Here is a 19,606-nt window from a genome sequence, read left to right as displayed (position 1 = left end):
AATAATCTGCCAAGACGGTCCTTGGGGGGACGGACTCCGTATGAGGTTCTCTTTGGGATACCTATGTATGTCCCAGATCTTGATGGCCCTGGTATGGTGGCAGCAGAAACACCATTTGACATAAATGAATGTCTCACTGTTTTACAGGAGCTTCAGCAATTTCGTGATGATAAATCATCTGCAAGTGCTGCCACCTTAGGAATAAGGGATTTAGCGAAAACTTCGACTGGTTGGATTCCTAAAGTTGGGGTTCTGGTTCGTGAGAAGAACGCAGTGAAGAAGGAGATCGGTCCATCAAACAGAGCACCTGTACCAGTCTTGGGAATTCAAGGCACCAGGACTGTCATCTTACCACCACTGTCTGGTTCTAAGATGAACCGATTCATCTCCATTGATGACATCAAATTACACCATGTGGCCGATCCTTCACAGTAGACCAAGAGGTCCCTTGGGTGGTTCCCGATCCCCTCTCACTACCCAACTGGACATGCATCTACATAGTAGGATGAACATCACTACTACAGACTATGCAACAATGTCAACTGCTGTTCCAGACACCTCCATGACCAAGGGAAGGGCGGAAAATGAATTCTTGCTGGTTCCAGTCACTCCTTCAGTGACCACCATGGTTCAAGATTTAGCTGTTTTTACGCAAACACATCGCAGACTAATGAAACTCTCTACCAAGAGCCCCCACTTGAAGTGGACCAAAGTACACCGGCTCCCGTGTTTGCAGAGGCTGCCTCTGGCTATTTCATTGACATTGATGATTTTTCTTCAGACTCATCCACTACTGTAATTGACAATGTTTCAAAAAGTAGTAAGCTGTATCAATGGCTTAAAAAGAACTATTTGAAATACCCATGGAACTACTTATGGTTCTGTTTGACACTTTTTGCATTATTTTTATGGATTGGTTTTGTGAATGTTTTCTTTTTGCTTATAATTGGTCACTATATTCCTGATCGCTCCTCTGTGGAGCCTGTTGATGAAGTTTTAACACCACATCATTCTTCACATAAGGTCCGGAGAGATTTGTCCCCTGTGAATATTACAGCAATACCGATTTCTGATGGGATTGTGTGGGACAAAGTTCCATTCGATATATACGGGCCTACTGAAATTATTCAAATACCATACGTGTTCAAAATCTCAATGACTGATGTAATTACACCTGATGTTGTCTCTGATGATTGGGATGTCCACACAGTTTATTCCATGCTAACTGAAATGAAGGACTATTCCGCTTTTGAAAGTGATGATGTATATGAACATACAATGAATTATGGGGAAATGTTCTGCTATAACAATTAGGGACATTACTACCTACACCGTGCCACTAGATACAGGCCAGTATTAAACTACACACAGTGGGAACACTGTTCAACACCACCGGTGGGGAGCCCAAAGTACTATAGTGATAAATTTACATACTTTTCTGGGCATGACACAAGAAAAGCAGAGTTGTATTATTTTAAAATACCTCCGGCACAAATTAGGAAACTTTTGCTAACTGATACAAAACTGATTTAGTCAGATCCCTTTGTTTCCCGGCTCGCAGTTGAAGGTTATGAACACTGGAAGAGCACTATTGATTTGAAAAGTGTATGGGGAACACAAGATTGTCAGATGCAGGGTAGAGGGCGTTATTTCGAGCATGCCTGATTCCTGTGCAAATGATTTTCTTAAATGACACTATTCAGCAGACATCCTGTCTGGGGTTAGCAAAAATTAAAGACTTGAACACGCCCAGTATCCCCACCCCGGCAAGGTTTAAAGATTGGCAATACTTCCTCAATATCACGAGGACAAGCTAGATGCAATGATTAAGGCTGGTACTTATAATTCTTCACTTTATAGTCCCGGCGGGTGGTTAATCTGGCCTACTGACACTAATGGGTCAGGCGCATTTTTTTAACTCTTCTGGGGGTTTCTCAATTAACAGACCAGACCCTCGCTTTGTATCGGGTCAACATACAGGTATAGTTACGACATACAGTGTGGGTAAGCTGTGCCAGCAATGGGTACAGACCAACACGTTAGCCGCAGTTAAGGAACACTTGAATACTCTTTCTGAAGCTATAGACTTGCAGGATTTTCTGCTGGGTCCTAGGAAACAGCGATCGAAAAGGTTTTTATATGCTATGCACAATGAAATTTGGAACCTTTCCCAGATTGAGGCTGCTGCACGATTAAGGCAATTGGATAAAGAAAATTTAGAAAAGGCATTAGTTGTTGTCGACAACGGCATGAATACACTGTCCAACAGGATTTATTCACTATCAAATATAGTGTTGTCTGCTATTGATATCACTCAGACAGACTTGTCCCGGTTATATCATGGGCAAACACAGCTACGTTCCATCATGCAGCTGGGTTGTACTTTACAGACACTGAAAAATGGCCGCATTCCATGGAAGTATATTTATGGGGGTGAATTCTTCACTGCTTTTAATTTTTCCAAGGAACAACAGACAATGGCTAAAAGGGAGGCTAGTTTCACTGTGTTTCACGTAGAAAAATTAGATAAGTTGCCCTTCACGGTAGCAGGGAGTCCTTCAACTATCTGGCTCTTACATGGCATAATTAATTTACCGATTTCAACCTTTCGTTTCTCGAGCTGCCTGAAACATCTTGCAGTGGGAAGGTACGAGCAACTAGGAGATAGCTATATTAAGGAAGAGTGGGAGTTGCCCTTTGACTACAAATGTCTGAACGGCGAAACAGAGGTCTTTCTTAGCAGAACGAATGTGAGACTGCTGTTCGTCATTCCATGATATGCAAGAAGGTGTCTCTTCGCGGTCTTTGCAATGCGGGGGTCGCGAATTTGGCCGGTTTGTTGAAGAGTACTCCCGTCCCTTTTTATTCGCCCGGTATTTCATGTACTTTCCAATGAAAGTTATTTGGTACTGAACAATCAAAGTTGTTGCGGCATGCGACCAGGAATTGCCTACGCAGTCTCGGTCTCGAAGGTCATTACGTGTTGTGGACATGCTTTGTTTCCCCCGACACGAGAGATAAAAGTATCTATGTGGCCCCACATAGATACTATTAATGTGAACTATGACAAGCTGAGCAGGCTAAAGGCGCTATTGTTTCAAAAACAGGTCGCCTTGACATCCGCAAAAGAGACGTATACTCTCCAGATTGCGAGATCAGCAGCAGAGATACAATCCCTATTAAATACCAACTTCCCCAAGCACTTTGGAGAACTGGTATCCAAAATATTCAATGCTTCGAGCACCACTGGGATTGTTCACTTCTTTAAGGCTGTCGGTCTGGTTTCGTATCCATCTTCCAGACTGTCTTCGGAGTCATCCCGTCAGCCATCCATTCGCTCTTTTCAAGTGTGTTTGGTGGCTTTCCAATTATTTTGGCTTTAATTGGCGGACTACTACTGCTATTTCTTCTGATTCACAGTGGTTGTTTCTCTCCAGCTACGCAGAGCAATGGAGCCGCTCCCACCAACTCCACTGTGCCGTGAGCGCATGGTTCGGATCTTCGGTGCACCCTTGCTGGTGGAATTGGAGCATGACTGGTCGTTGTCATTTCGGCCCCTTCTCTGGTGCGTATAACAAGTCTTCCGCTGCATATGGTGTCTCTTTGAACATCTGCCTATGGTCTGTATTGCTGTTGCACCGACATCTCCTGTGGACCACGAACTGCTGATGTCCCTGATGAGGGTTCATACACGGTCATGCCCCTTGAGACTGAGGTTGCTCCGCGAGGCCACCTATGAACCTTCAGTTTTGAGATCCACCGCAGATGAGGACACTGCAACGGATAATGTTACACCAGGAAATACTGCTCACTACTGCTCTGTGGATCCATTTGTCCACCCCGCACTCGATTTGACATCAGATGATGTTGACTCATTTTTGAGGTCCTTGGTTGGTGACTTCGATGACACTCTTCAAGATCATGTGTACAGCAAATAATTGATGAATTGACTTGCCATTACCGATTCAAAATTATGCATTTACATTAACTTGCTTTGGCACGCTGTGCTTGTCATGGTTGACATTAACATCTTTGTATGTGTTTTAGCAGATTTGTTTTTAATATCTTTTTAACACATTTTAAAGATTTTTTTAGCTTGCTTTCATGCTTTTGGCTTTTAGTTCAGAGCAATTTTAGAGTTTGGGTTCCTGTGCCTTCGTTATACCTGTTACTGCAATGGGGAGGGTGTAGTGAATCCTAGTTCGTTTTAGTTAGCTTAGCCTCCGGCTTGCAGACTTGTGCCCCCGTCACCTAGTGACTTTTAACCTACTTAGCTTGCTCTGTCTTAGCCCATTTAATTATTTAATTCTTCTAAGATGGCTGCCTTGTTTATAGTTAGGCCACTTGTTATGAGTTACATTATCAGTGTCACTGCACTAAGGCGTCAAGATCAAGCAACAAAGACAAACAAACAGTAGGGCCCATATTTATACTTTTTGACGCCAAACTGCGCTAACGCAGTTTTGCGTCAAAAAAATTAGCGCCGGCTAACGCCATTCTGAAGCACCATGCGGGCGCCGTATTTATTGAATGACGTTAGCCGGCGTTAGCCGCCGGCGCCGTCTGGTGTGCGTTAAAAAAAATGATGTACACCAGGCAGCGCCGGCGTAGGGGGATATGGGGCTTGGACGTCAAGAAATGGGGTAAGTCAGGCTGAGGCAATTTTTTCGCCTCAAACCGATTTGCGCCATTTTTTTTCACTCCCAACCCCCATAGAAATGACTCCTGTCTTAGCAAAGACAGGAGTCATGCCCCCTTGCCCAATGGCCATGCCCAGGGGACTTCTGTCCCCTGGGCATGGTCATTGGGCATAGTGGCATGTAGGGGGGCACAAATCAGGCCCCCCTATGCCACAAAAAAAAAAAAAAAAAACACTTACCTGAACTTACCTTAATGTCCTTGGGATGGGTCCCTCCAGCCTTGGGTGTCCTCCTGGGGTGGGCATGGGTGACAGGGGGTGTCCCTGGGGCCATGGGGGGGGGGCACCTCTGTGCTCCTTCAGACCCCACAGGTCCCTTAACGGCTGCCTTTTGCAGGCGCTAAAAAACGGCGCAAAAGCGGGCGTACGTCATTTTTTTTGACCCGCCCACTCCAGGGCGTGAATTTTGACCAGGGAGTATGAATCCGACGCACATGGCTCGGAGTCGATTTTTTAGATGGGAACGCCTACCTTGCATATAATTAACGCAAAGTAGGTGTCCACGCTAAAAAATGACGCTAACTCCATGGACTTTGGCGCTAGACGCGTCTAACGCCAAAGTATAAATATGGAGTTAGTTTTGCGTCGAAATTGCGTAAAAAAAAAACACGCAATTCCGGCGCAAACGGAGTATAAATATGCCCCTAGGTGTTCCCAGTTAGGGATTTTCCCTCTCTATACTTTCAATGGATTGTTTGTAATAATTGCCGTCCCAAGCATGACTGTTATCTATTGTTTGGGAACACACCTACGTCAGGGGTCCTTGTAGATCTGTATAAATATATCACACTTTAGACAGATAATCAGAGGGATTCCGACCAGAGGGCATCGCCACCATCGCTGATATCGATGCTGCAGTCGTCTTGACGCTGACTCAGTCTTCGTGTCCTTGCAAAGTCTGAGATAGAGACATCATTCCAAGGTAACGAGGGTTGGTGGCTCCTCTCATCGACATGGCATTGGCAGATTAGGTTTAACAAACCCAGCTCTCGTTTAGGTAGGAGGTTAGGCCTTTCACATTAGGGTATTAGGGCATGTTACATCTCGTATGTCTCTTCTATGCATTGCAAGATGGTGGGGGTCTTTGTAATAATGACTCTCGTCTTCACAATTCTGTTTCTTGCATTATTCATTATCGTAATCATTGCAGCACATGCAACTTATCGCAAATTGCAGTTATGTTGAATAAAAACGATTGAAACTTTACTTCATCTTTGTCATTGCCTGTGTTTGTATGAGACATAATATAGCTGTGAGAAAGGGGTAATCTTCGTTTAACCACGACATTCCCTGAGATGTCTTATTCTCGAGTTCATGCGTAAAGGCTGTCACAAATCACCTTTTTACTATTGTGTTTCTGGTGAGGTGCTGCTAGTGAGCCGGTAAGGTTGGGACAACAGTTGCAATTTGTTGTAGGATAGGCATAGTCGCCTACAGACAAAAGTACTGTCATCCTTTAACAAGCAGTCTTGCCCAGAGCAAGACTCCAAACTACGACACTGCATGGGTTGATACCCCTGCATCTGATTCATATGATTCTGAAAGTTCAGATTAGGACCTCTCAGCCTCGGCCCTTTCACATTTTGGAATGCACTGACATCATTGCTTTGTTGAACAACACCCTCCTGCGCCATCATCGGGCACTACCGCTTCCAATGTCCAACGACCCCGCAAGCATTACAAGGTAACATCCTTCTTCATCCCCTGCACATCATTTTGAACTACTACAGTGTTCAAATCCGGACTTCGATTCACAAAACCTCCGCGACCTCTGCCTCTCACTTGCGCCTGAAACATCCCGTTTCCTAGCGGCTGTTGCACCATCTGTTGTAGACAGCCTCCCTGAATTCCTGATTGTGCTTCCATAATTTGCAACACCATCGCTTTCTCCTTCAACTTTCTCTGCTTCAACTCAATCTCGTCACTGCAGTACTTTGCATACTGCAACACCTCGTCAATCGGCTTCGCTTGCCAGCAAATCAAGTGATTCTTAATCATCTGACTAATCCCACGTCTCAACCCTTCGACAAATCTGGACACAAGGTGATTCATGTCCTTCGCCTCAACGACCTCTGTACCACTGTAGTGCTTGAATGCCTTCAACAACCTCTCATAATAGGCATGTATCGACTCTTTGGGTTCCTGTGCTGTCCGATCAATCTTTTGCCAATCAATATTCTGCGGCGAAACTCTCTGATTCAGGAACTCAATCACCTTATAGTAATACTTCATCACCTCAGGAGACAGTGCTCCTGTGACTCTATCCCTTGCCGGTTCCGTGGTTGGCCAATCCACACCTCTCTTGCACTCAAGCCACAAATCAGCCAGGACTATGATCTCAAAGAGAGTATTCAGGTCTTCCCAGAGACATTTAGCAAGCTTCACAAACTTGTCCGTCTGCTGATACCACTCTATTGGCTTCTCCCTCAGCCTGGGAAAGTCATTCGTAAATGACAGAATATCACCTCTAGTCCACGGCACATGGACAAGAACCCCTCCGGCTGTTTCTCTCATTGGTAAAATCTTTACCGTACCAGCATCCTGTAAGGCTTTTGCTGGCTGCTCTATGCAATCACTTTTCCTCTTATCTCTTTTCTTTGCCCATCTGCCTTCCCACTTCTCTAAGGCTCCCCAAACCTGGGCATTCTGCAGTATTTCTTTAAGGTGTGCCTTCATCCCAGTAGATCTCATGTGTTCAAAATCCTTAGGCTCAAAGTCTAACCTGTAACTCCTTTTCAGATGTTTAGTACTTTCTAAGTCGATTCCATATTTATCTGCCAAATTTGCCAACTTCTGGTGCACCCTGCTCACTTCTTTTGTTATTTTTGGATACAAGTACCTCAATTATGCTTCCGTGTATGATTCTAACCTGTTCACTCCCATACTCCCTTCAACAAGTTCATTTGCCTCCATGCCCAACCTCACAAAATTCTGGTACTCTTCCCCTTCTGACCTTCCTGCCGCTGCAGGAGCAGTCTGTGGTGAATTCAACTTATCTAACCAATCATTCAGCTGTTGCGCAGTTAAACCTTGCAAGGAGATATTCCCAGCCTGCACTATCGGTGTTTGCGGTATATTCGCACTTGAGATCTGCGGTGTCAGCAGTCCCAAATCTGACTGTCTCATGGCATCTGGAGGAGCTCCAATCGGACTGAAGTCTAATAAAGACCTAGACCTTTCGAATGTCTGTTCCACTGGAATCATCCCTTGGGAGCTCCCTATGAAGCCTCCTCTTGTCATCTCTTGGGTCATTATTCCCTGATCACATAGACTAGGCTTCGCCTATGCATACAATGGTACTGGTGGACAAACCGTAATGGGCAAAGATATGGCGGCTGATGGCTGCCTGTTTCCCAAAACCTGTGGAGCATTAACTCCCATATTCTAGTTCATTACTGGGGCTATGGCTGACTGCGGTCCTGTTACTGAAGTGTAATTTGGAATCATTTGTTGCTGCACCTGGGGCAGTAAAGGTGGAGTTGGATCGGTCTGAATCAGCTCTGGTCTCGAATGTGCCGGTTCTATCGGCACCATCAGATTCGTTGTACTCTTTAATATTGGGACATCAGGGTAAAGTCTCTGAACCTGTGGTGGCTGTAGCTGATGTTGCATCTCTGGAGCAGTGGACACACTAATACTACTCTGCACCGGAACTGGTGTCGAGACCGGACTAACCTGTACCGTATTCGCTGTCCCCTTGTTATGAGTCGGACTCACAGGACCTGTACTAGTACTCGGTCTATTGTCATCTATTGCATATGGCGGCGGTCGATCATTCAGTAACTGATTAAGGAACTCATCATCGTCTGAGTCATCCATCTCTGACCAGGGCTTCTTAGCCTCTTTGTCTTTAGAAGAACTTTTGTCCGTCTTACAAGTAGCTTTCCCCCTTTTATTTTCACCTTCTTGAGCTATTGCTGGAAACATTCTGATTCCATCTATTGTTTCTCTCCTCCAAACTCTCTGTGCACTATCCCACCTAGCCTCCGCTACTGTCTTTTCTGCTTTCCTCATTCTCCTCTCAAATTTCTGCTGCTGTTGTCTTATTGCCATCAGTTCCCAAATTGCTAGTGCCTCAAACTGTGCTGGCCTCGGAATTGGCTTCAGCTCATTTAGCACCCTCTGCAAATTTTCCAAAACCTTTATATTGAATGTTCCATGCTCTGGAAATGCCAAACACCCTTCTTTCTCTGTCGCTTTGCACCACTGCTTTAGCCAAAGGCATGGCACGACTCCCCTCTCCTCCATTACGGCATAAGCCGGTGTAATCTCTGGTGGTGTAACCTCCCCTACACTCGCAGTAATGTATGTATCTCCCCTCAAAGCACTCTTTAAAGCCTTGAAAAATGTCATCGTTGCATCTTTTATTTTGTTCACAATCGAATCGGGAAATGACTTTAATTCCCAGAACCCCCTTCGCCTACCTTCTCAACCAATTGCCTCTCACGGACAGCTGCCAATCCGTGCACAACCCTTCTCACTAACCGACCTATCCCAGCACGGCTCCAATGACGTCACACTCACACACACTGCGGCTGACAAAGTCTTGCTGCTTGTCTTCCTCTCTCTTGATTCACACAAAACTAATGCAATATATTGCGAGCACCAACAAAAACAACTCAAATTTGCCGGTTTACTACAGGAAAGGGTAACACAATAACTTCAGAACTTTACAGAGATTTTGCTTAGCCTCGGCTGCCACTCTCTCCTTCTCAGATCCAGCACTTGCAAGCAAAATTTGACCCGCAAATTTTAGTCTCGACTTGTCAATGGGCTCCTCTAGTGCACTTTAGAACTCACCAAATCTCCATCAAAGTTTTCATTCACTCACCTTGACTCATACTCGACCATCGACCTATTAAACCGCGCAAATTACAACATATACCAAGTGTCTCATACACTTTTCAATATACTCCGGAGTCTTAGACCACGCAGGGTCCGTACATCACCAACAACCACGTGGACAATTTTTTAGCACAAAGCGCCACAACCACATGAAGTTCGCCGACTTCCCTACTCTCATACTGCGGAGTACACGCACTCCTACTAAAACATTACCTGGCCTAAAATCCTCACAAACTTCACAATTCACCTGCGGTATGCATAAGCTGTGCAAGCGCAAACCCTACGTCACTCAAACTATCACTAGAACGCCAGGAACATACTCAAACTTCCTTCAGCAAGCTCAGAGATTCCAGGAAAGTCATTTGGGAATTAGGGGCACATCATCTCTCCAATTTGCATCATTGAAACAGAACAATTTTCCCAAAACCCAATTTTCTGATACACCTTGTTTACTTCCAAACTACGCTCATCAATTTCTACCAGACCTTCAGACCTCTCAAGTCAACAATCTTATCAAACAGTAGTCCCTCATCCTGGGGCCCCAGAGGGCCAAACCATCCTCTGCTACCAAAAACTGTTAGCACGTCAGAACCTTGATAAGTAAACTTACAAGGAGACACACCTAGGCCAATGAACCTTTTGACCACGTTCGGAGACTTCCCAGTACGAGGTATCTTTCTGGTATCCCAAGATCAATACATCAATAACCCAATCAATATCCTTAGTAACTAATCAACAAGTCAATCAATAACATTTACTAAGAATCAATAAAGTGAATACACCATGACCTTTCAGTCAGGAATAATCACACCAATTTAGTTAAGAGTTAGAATATTTATTTCCCTATTGGTTACAATCTAATATCATCTCCGTTAATCTCATTAGCAATTCATCTCATTCGTAACGCTTCAAACTTTTTATTTAGACACACAATTAATCAATTCATAGAGAATATTTATTCAGCATTATCACATCATTAAAAAGAACAGCTTAGCAAAGTCTCAGTACACACGATTCAACAAAGCAAGAACTCAGTCATTTGTTTATTTGCGTCAGATATTAGTGAACACCTTAACTAACCTCGAATTAGCATTAGCATGTTGGGCTTCATGCAAAACAATTTAGCAAACACAAATTTGGAAAACATCTAACTATGGCCTCTTTCAAAAGAGCAGTTGGTACCTAGAAAGAAAAGGCAGACAATTAAAATTTTCATCAGATAGTTACCCCCTCCAACGAATCAGCAATCAGCGTCAGTCTTCGTCCTCAGGACATCAGTCGATTCACCATCAGCAAGGACAGGACAAAGTCTCAGTATGGCATAGCTAAAGAATAAGGCACTTCCCTCATATGGAAGAGAAGTAAGCATCAGCAAGGGCTTAGATAGAGGATGGTTTAAAGTATCAGAAAGAGTAAACAGCAAAGTCTCGAAATGGCAAAGTATGGCTAATTATGGCTCAGTGGAATGGCAAGGAATGGCGAAGAATGACTGATTTCTCCTAAGGTCATGCGGTTATATTAAAACTGTCGAACTAGCCCTTAATTCCCCATTGGATAATATTTGGTGCATCTTTATCTCTGTCCAATAATTCTTCACACACCTCACTAGAATTTTCCACAGAACACAGTTCTCATTCAATTGATTGGCTCCTGTTATTGACGTCTTCATCGGTGGAATGTCAAGTAAGAAAAGTTACACTCTACGCTCCAGTCAGTAGTCCCATTGTTTTCTCCTTTTCCATGCAGCCTTGCACCTGTTACGAATTACACTGTTGCATTCAGCAAGAATGTCTCCTTGAGCAAGTCGGGTTCCACGAGAAAGAATTTACTACGGCTGCACCCACATCCCTAGCTTCTGGAAAAGTACAGCGTCGTGTCCTTCAGGAAAGCAGCACATTGCACGTTAGGAAAACACAGTTTAATATGAGACCAGGCAGCTAGGCCAAGACCCTCGCTAACTAAGGCCTAGTGATTTAGTTAACAGAACCCTAATACATAACTCTAATTATAATATGCCGATACAAATTTATAACATTAGTACATTATTAATTCATGATTAATAAGTTTCATTAGTTCTCGTATACATTGGTGGCCACTCCCCGTGGGCACATTTCAGACACGTGCATTATTTTCTACGTTAACACATTTTCTAAGCAGCTTCAATACACAAAATATTGCAAGCTTTCATGTTAATATTAATTTTAAAGGTCACACTCCAACAATAGTCACCACTGTGCTTCTAATTGAGGATTAAACTGCCCAAAACATAGCTCTATCATGATAATGGATCCACAATACTAAGTGCTATTTGTAAACAGTGCATGCGTATTCGCGGTGGTGCAGCAAGGGTAAAAGGCAAGCAAGGAATTGGCATGGTAGTAATAGTAAAAGCTTTAATTAAAGTGTATGGGACCTTCACACTGCTGGTGCCACTGCACCACTGTACCTGCCACACTGCCCTGGTGACACTTTGCACTTCAGCTAGTCACACCCTCCGGTGCATTTGCAGCCCGGTTTCCAAAAGGATAAGCATGAACTGTACGGATTTCCAAATGACACAGAAAGAACAGCTTTATAAAGTGCCGTGCACAAATATGTAACATCTACAAAAGGAGCATCTTAAAATGAAAATCATAAATTGCAGCGGAGATAGCGTCCTGCATAGTGCTGCGGCCAGGTAATACTGAATAAGCAGCTACAGATGTCATTATCATATGAAATCTCGTTATTGATGTCATATCTACACTTTCACAATTGCTTTATTAACCTTCTTGGTTCTCCTTGCTTTCTCAAATTTGCTTGAAAATGCACCATTTGCCCAATCTTTTTTCAAAATGTTCTTGGGGAGAACACTGAACCCCACTTATGCGGGCTGGATTCGCTCACCACAAATCACTCATCCAGAACCTTTATGCCCCACAACCTTCAAATGTCACCAGCCACCTGCCGGGTTCATGGCTTTTAGATGATTTCACAAGCAATTCCAGCAGTAGATGAGCACCTTTATGACAGGTATATGTTAATTAGAGAACTTGGTGCATGCAATTGTATTGCAGTTTAGAAAATTCTGCATGCATTAATGAAGACAAATGTGCATTAGCAGAAGCATTTATTTATTTATTTTTCTCAAGAGTGAAATATGTTTGTGGTAGACAAACCCCCTCTATTTTATTCCCTTTAAATATGAGGTTGTTTCCTCCTCTTTTACACCCTAGAAATACACTTAACGCTGCCTTCAAACCAAGCAAATTTACATGTGGTTTCACTTTGGGAAACTACCTGAAAGAGATATCCGAATGCCCACAAATTTACATGTTTGTGGGTATTCACCTATTTCTGCATGGTGCCACATACAGAAATGTCTACCATACTTTAGTTGTGCCAATTTTGTATTCTACATTTCTAAGCAAACCTTTGTAAATTCCACTAATGATGATCATTTAAGATGTTCATAAATTTATTTTATTATCCACCTAAATATTACTGACTTGAACAACATGCTGGGTGAATTAAAGCCAGGGTGAGTTGTTGAATCTCTGTCTAGTAAATTGTTATGTGGACCATGGCAATACCAATGTTTCATATAAAACTGTAGGGCTGTAAACGTCTGCCTGGCACAGGGTTATATCAGGACCAACGACTAGTGAAACGGCATGAGTCAGTAGAAACTAAGGGAATTATATAAACTCTCGCCAATGGTCTACAGGTCCAACGTGGATGCAGAGGCCATAGCCTCTGCAAATCTGGTGGAGCACCGTCCACCATGTTTAAAGATTCCCGCCTGCGTGACAGAGATCTCTTGTTGTGAAAGTATCCGTAGGTGCAGTAGCCCCCTTCACAAAACTGCAGGTCAGCTCAAGAGTCACCATGCTTAAAGCACTCACATTGCAGAATTGTTTAGGAAAAACAAACTCCCAAAGTGGGTGGGACGATCATAACTGTGACCTGTTGGTCCATTTATGGACAGAATGCCAGTTCAGAAATCTACATTGGCAAACTCAACAGGAGTTCTGCCAGTGTACCTAAGTCTAATTAGAGCAGGGGCATCACAAATTGGGTGTGGTAGGAGCAATGCTATTTTACAGTGGTGGTCTCACTCTGTCAAACTCGAAATAAGGCCCTGTGTTTAGTACTGGGTTACATGACAAGAACAGTACTTCTGTCTTACCCAAATTAAGCTAATATTTTGTAAGATTTTGTGGCGATGTCTGAGAGGAGATTTGAAAATTTTAGAAAAATCGAGATTCAGAGGACATACTGTCCTATTGGAGCTAGTCTGAAGCTTGCAACTCTGCCTCTTCTGTATTTGTAATTTCGCCCATCTCTCTAGCTTAAGTGTGCAGGCTTGCCCTTGAGCCCCAATCAGTTAGATTCTAATGGAGGTCTGTGTCTTCATTTCTGCCTCTTTTACTTACAACAAAGTCATTGTAAGAGTGCTTGAATTAGACTCAATATTTGTGGATCCCTCTGGGCCACAATTGTTTTCCATCCACTTGGTCTAGACAGAGACCAACCATATGCAAATGAGTCTTGGGCGTGCTCCAGTAGGAATAGTGGCCGGGTCCCCTGCAGAAAGAAACACAAGAAACCCCACATCAATTTGGTCTATTTAGGCCTCATCAGAGAAGAATAGCTTCAGTCCTGTTGCACGTTCTGTATTGTAGCAGCCAGTGTTAGTTGATCGAGGGAAGCTATGTGTCTCCAATTGATGCATACTACTTACCTATATCTATTACCCCTCTTGGGGTATAGGCCATCGATCAGGACACTCCAGTCACCTCTGTCCTTGCCTTTTCTTTCAATTTGACTCCAGGTATAAACCATCCTCTTGCTGTCAGCCTTAAGGCCTCAGCACCAGGTGTTTCTTTTCTTCCTCTTTTCTTTTTCCCTTGAGGGTTTCATGTCAGGGCTTACCTGGTGATGTCTGATGTGGGCTTGCGGAGGGTGTGAATGATCAAGCCCCAACATCTTTTCATGATTCTTCATGAGAAGGGAGTTGGAAAGATGCAGGTGCTGGAAGCTGGGGTACCAACGTTGACCAGCTGAAGGCTCAAAGGCTGTGGGCTTTGGCCAATTCAGCACATTTACCTTTGTGGGGATAACTGGAAGCCATCTGGTGGTGAATGTCAGCATTCTCTATTCATCTGCTGCACAAGGATGTGGTGTGCACATGGACACCACTGTGTCTAAGGCCTATCATAGTTGCAAGTGGGGTATGAAGTCACCTGCTCTGACAGTTGTGGCAGCCAAGAATTGTCTGTGCCCTGTGGTCATCTGACATCTTTAACTTCCATCCATATCAAAGGGAGAATTTAAGATCAGACCAGTAAAGCTGGTTGTGTGCTTTCCTCTGGCATTTTGCATTTCAAACTTGGTGTTCTAGTGCCTTGATGTATTGGATGAAAGAGAGATGACCTTTGGTTTCATGATTGGTAAAAAGGTTTATACTTTTGAATCTTCCTTTCTAGGTTTTGATTCTCATCCAGTTTCTTCCTTTGGTGCAACTGGTGCTTTCAGGTCCTCCTTTTGAGTCTATTCTCTTGGGATTACTGATGCACAAGGTTATTGGTGGATTGGTTATTTCTCTGCAGCGTCTAGGGGATTTGGGTTTATTAGTGCCTACTGCTATGTATCATAGGGTGCATCTTGATTCCTTTGTTTTGACACCCAGCCTCCTTTCCCCCTGAGAGTTCTGCCATCATTTCACCTGGGCCAGGAGGTAGTCTTGCTGAGTTTCTGGTGGATACCTTCTATTATAGTTTATGTGGGTTTGATATTCATCAACCTGTCTTGATGTACTGGGCATGGACTGTTGTCTCTTGGTCTTGTGACATTTTGTTTTACATTTGTGGGTCTTGGCTTAGCTTGCTACTCTGACTCTCAATAGATGGTATAAGCTGTCATTTCCAGGGCTTATTGTGTCACTGGGGTAAGTCTCCCTCCACTGGTTTGGGTCATTCAACTCTAGGGGTGTTGTTTAACATGCCTTCTGCTGATGAGGTTCCCCAGCTTGAAATCTTTTGGGCTGCTACCTGATCTTCTACTTCAAACATATTGTCACATTATTGATTGTCAGGTCTGGATAGCACTGATTTACAGATGGGAAGGTCTGTCTTGAGTTGACTTATTCTGGTTAAATTGGAATAGGTTCATGGTTGTTGCCTCACTGTCTATTGTACTTCTTTCTTGTATTTGTCCTCTTTCTACCTGGAAGCATGTTAACTACTAGAGAATAGTATGAGGATGGGGTGAGGGATGGAGGGATAGATTCTACAAGGTAAACTCGATTGTCCTCTCTCATTATTGTGCTATTTAAGTACAGACAATTCTCTTGCCCAGATCATTTGGGCCTGAAGGACGTTTTTGTTACTCGTCTATTTCAGCATTTTCCGCTTTTATAGCTCTTTCCAGAAGGAGGATAGTCCTAAAAGCGAAGGCAATCTAGGCTATTTTCTCCTAGGAAAACTGAAGCCGGAAGCTTCATAATGTCTTAAAAGAGGGAATGAGACAATGATGATGAGTGATGGTGAAATGGAGATTACTGCCAATATTGTAGGCATTACTTGTCCTTGTTCCTCATACCAGGCCTAACAAACTCAGGTTTGCACTGATATATAGACAGGATTTACATATGATAGCGTAATTAAAGTAGTAAAAAGTAATAAAACAATGTAGCTCTGTTACCTTAGTCCTTATCCTATGATACAATGTTTCAAAGAGAGGAACCATCTATACCAATGTGTTGTTTTTTCTGCCTTAGAATTGTGCAGAAGGGTGTATAATACAGGTAGCTAGAGTTTTCTCATTATTATAAGTTAAGATATATTCATATTTTGACTCCCCTGCTGAGCAGAGTGTAACATTTAGTTCCACTGCAGGACCCCTGAAGAACATATATTTTCTAGTATCAAAGAACCCTGCAGCTAATAGATGTTTGTGTTCTTCAGAAATTATGATTAAGCAGTCCTTGTCTTCCTTTAAAAGCCCTTCCTGTTATCCCCTCTGTCTGTTATTTCCAAGCACATGCTTTAACATGGCCCTAGTACCCGTATCAAGGGAGTTTTGGTGAGGGAGAGGAGCTACTGTTCATTCGCTTCTTTTTAGGTTGAAGCCTACCAGACTGCGGCGCTGTCTAGTACGCTAATGGCTTCTTGTGGACATTCTGAAAGCTTCCCTAAGGAATGCATTCTGCCCATTGCTGACTATTGGCTTTGTGGTTTGTAACTAACATTTGCTTGCTTTCTACTTGCTTGGTTTATTTGTTTTAGGCTGCCCAACTTGAGTTAGGCTGTCCAGTGGAGCATTGCTTATTTACTGCCTTATCCTTTTGAGTGCTCATTTTCTGTAAACAGGCCTTTAAATCTTCTTGTTATCTTGTCAAATGTGTTGTGGCATAGGTGAAAATGTCAGGCTCTGTCTTCTGAGGGAGCTTGGTGTTTCATTTTCTTGCTCTGACTTGACAGTGAGAGAATTTATGTGACAATCTTGCTAGAAGCTTTCTAACACACAACAAAAATGAACTGCACTCATATTTCAGAATATATTAGAATTAGCAAAGAACAAATTAAGTTCATTTTTTGTGATTCTGAACTGTGTTGGAAAAAATATTTGAATACGATCAAAACACATCAATACACTAGGTGATGACGTTACCACACGTTGTTTGTGCACAGTAAAACTGTAAGTACATGCAAATGTAATGGTCATTTCAGTTGAAAATGTGTTCTCTGTAAAGGCAGTGTGCTACCACACCATTCATACTCCACTCCACATTGCTGCACTCTACAGTGTTTCACTATATAACACTCTTCTCCACTGTACGCCACTTCACTCTGTGACACTACTTCAGTCTTTGCTCCTCCACGCCTTGCTGCTGCATTCTACGACACTGCACACCACTCTACAACATCCCACTCCACTCTGCGACAGTCCACATCACTCCATGCCATGCCACTTCACTTTAAAATATGCCACTTCACTCCCTTCCACTCTAAGACACTCTACTTGTCACTCTACTCTGTGCTCCTTCACTTTATGCCCCTACACTCCACTCTACCCAATCTACACCCTTCATTCCAATCAACACCATTCCAATGAACCCAAATCCACCCTACTCCACTTCAGTCCACTCAGTCTTCCACAATCTACCCCACTCCACTTTACCCCTCTTCACTCCAATGTACCCCGATCTACCCCACTCCACTCTGCCCCAATCTACACCACTTCACTTTACCCCACTCCACTCAGACTACCCCAATCGATCCCACTCGAGTCCAATTAATCATGCTCCATACCAATCTACCTCACTCCACTCTAATCCAATCTACCCCAATTTACCCAACTCCATTCAAATCCTCTCACTCCACCCCAATCTGCCCCACCTGAATCTACTGCACTCCAGCCTATCCAACTACAATCTGTCCCACTCCAATCTACCTCACTCCACTTTAATCTACCCGCACTCCAGTCTCCACTCCAATCCACCCCACTCCAGTCTAAATGACCACTCCATTCCAATCTAACCCAATCTACATCACTTCATTCTACCACAATCTATCCCACTTCACCCAAGTCTACTCCTATCAACCCCATTGCAATCCACCCAATCTACTCTATCCCACTCCACTCAACTCTACCCTGATCTAAGCCATTCTAGCCTACCCCACTGCAATCTACCCCAATCCAATCTACACCACCCCACTCTTGTGACCCCACTCCACTCTAATCTAACTCACTCCACCCCAATCTAACCCACTCCAATTTGCCTAACTCCATTCAACCACAATCTACCCCACTCCAATCTACAGCACACCAGTCTGCGCTGTAGAGAGGCACATTAGGGCCCAGTCTGAGTCTCCATTTTAGTTTCACCTTTGTGCTTATCATATTTTACACTTAAACAATAATGTACTGAGAAGGTGTTGTACATGCAGTTCATTTCTTAGTAAGCATGATATTGCATCGTTCATACACTGTCCGAGGCTAGGCACACAGAATGTGATGCCCTTGCATTTACTCTGTCCAGTTGGAGACAGCTCTAGGCATTCAGACAAACCATCACATCAGCTTTGCACCTTTGACAGTGCGAATTGTGTGGCGCTTTTATTACATAAACAGCCTCTGCGCCACATTTGACAAAGGAGCACTTCTGTTGGGGTTATCCTGGAAAGCGTTGTACTATGATTAAGATGCAGTCCTGCTGTCTCCAGCCTCTATCCTACAAAGGATGATAGTCAGTTCTATACTAGATCGGCTTCCTGAGCAGCTTAGGCTGAACTAGGAGACATGCAAAGCTCCTATTATACCACTTATATCACTTAGCACTATATCATAAGAAAACACAATACTCAGAGTTACTAAAAATAAAGGTACTTTATTTTAGTGACAATATGCCAAAAGTATCTCAGAGGATATACTCCCTTAGGAGGTAAGTAATATACACAAAATATACACACACAAACCAATTCAGGTACGTAAACAGTTAGAAAGGTAGTGCAAACACTGTAGAACACAAGAGAATGCAATAGGGAGAAATAGGCCTAAGGGCAACACAAACCATATACTCCAAAAGTGGAATGCAAAGCACAAATGGACCCCAGGCCTAGTGTAGTGTGTAGGGGGTCACTGGGAGTGTAAGAAACACTAAGGGTGTCCAAGATACCCCACCCCAAGACCCTGAAAAGTAGGAGTAAAGTTACCCTACTACCCCAGAAAGACAGTAAAGTCGAGATAGGGGATTCTGCAAGGACAACAACTGACTGCAAAGCACTGAAGACGGATTCCTGGACCTGAGGACCTGTAAAGGAAGGGGACCTAGTCCAAGAGTCACGTAAGTGTCCGGGGGGGGGGCAGGAGCCCACTAAACCCCAGATGAAGGTGCAAAATGGCTGCCTCTGGGTGGAAGAAGCCAAAGATTCTGCAACAACAGAAGGTCAGAAGATGTCCCGCAGCGTGCTGGAGGATGCAGAGTTGTTTCCATGCAGAAAGACTGCAAACAAGCCTTGCTAGCTGCAAGATTCACAGTTAAAGGTTTTGGGTGCTGCCAGGGCCCAGGAAGGACCA

This window comes from Pleurodeles waltl, chromosome 4_1, assembly GCF_031143425.1.
Source record: "Pleurodeles waltl isolate 20211129_DDA chromosome 4_1, aPleWal1.hap1.20221129, whole genome shotgun sequence".
NCBI lineage: Eukaryota > Metazoa > Chordata > Amphibia > Caudata > Salamandridae > Pleurodeles > Pleurodeles waltl.
The sequence above is the reverse complement of the archived record's forward strand: the minus strand, read 5'-3'. Positions refer to the sequence as shown.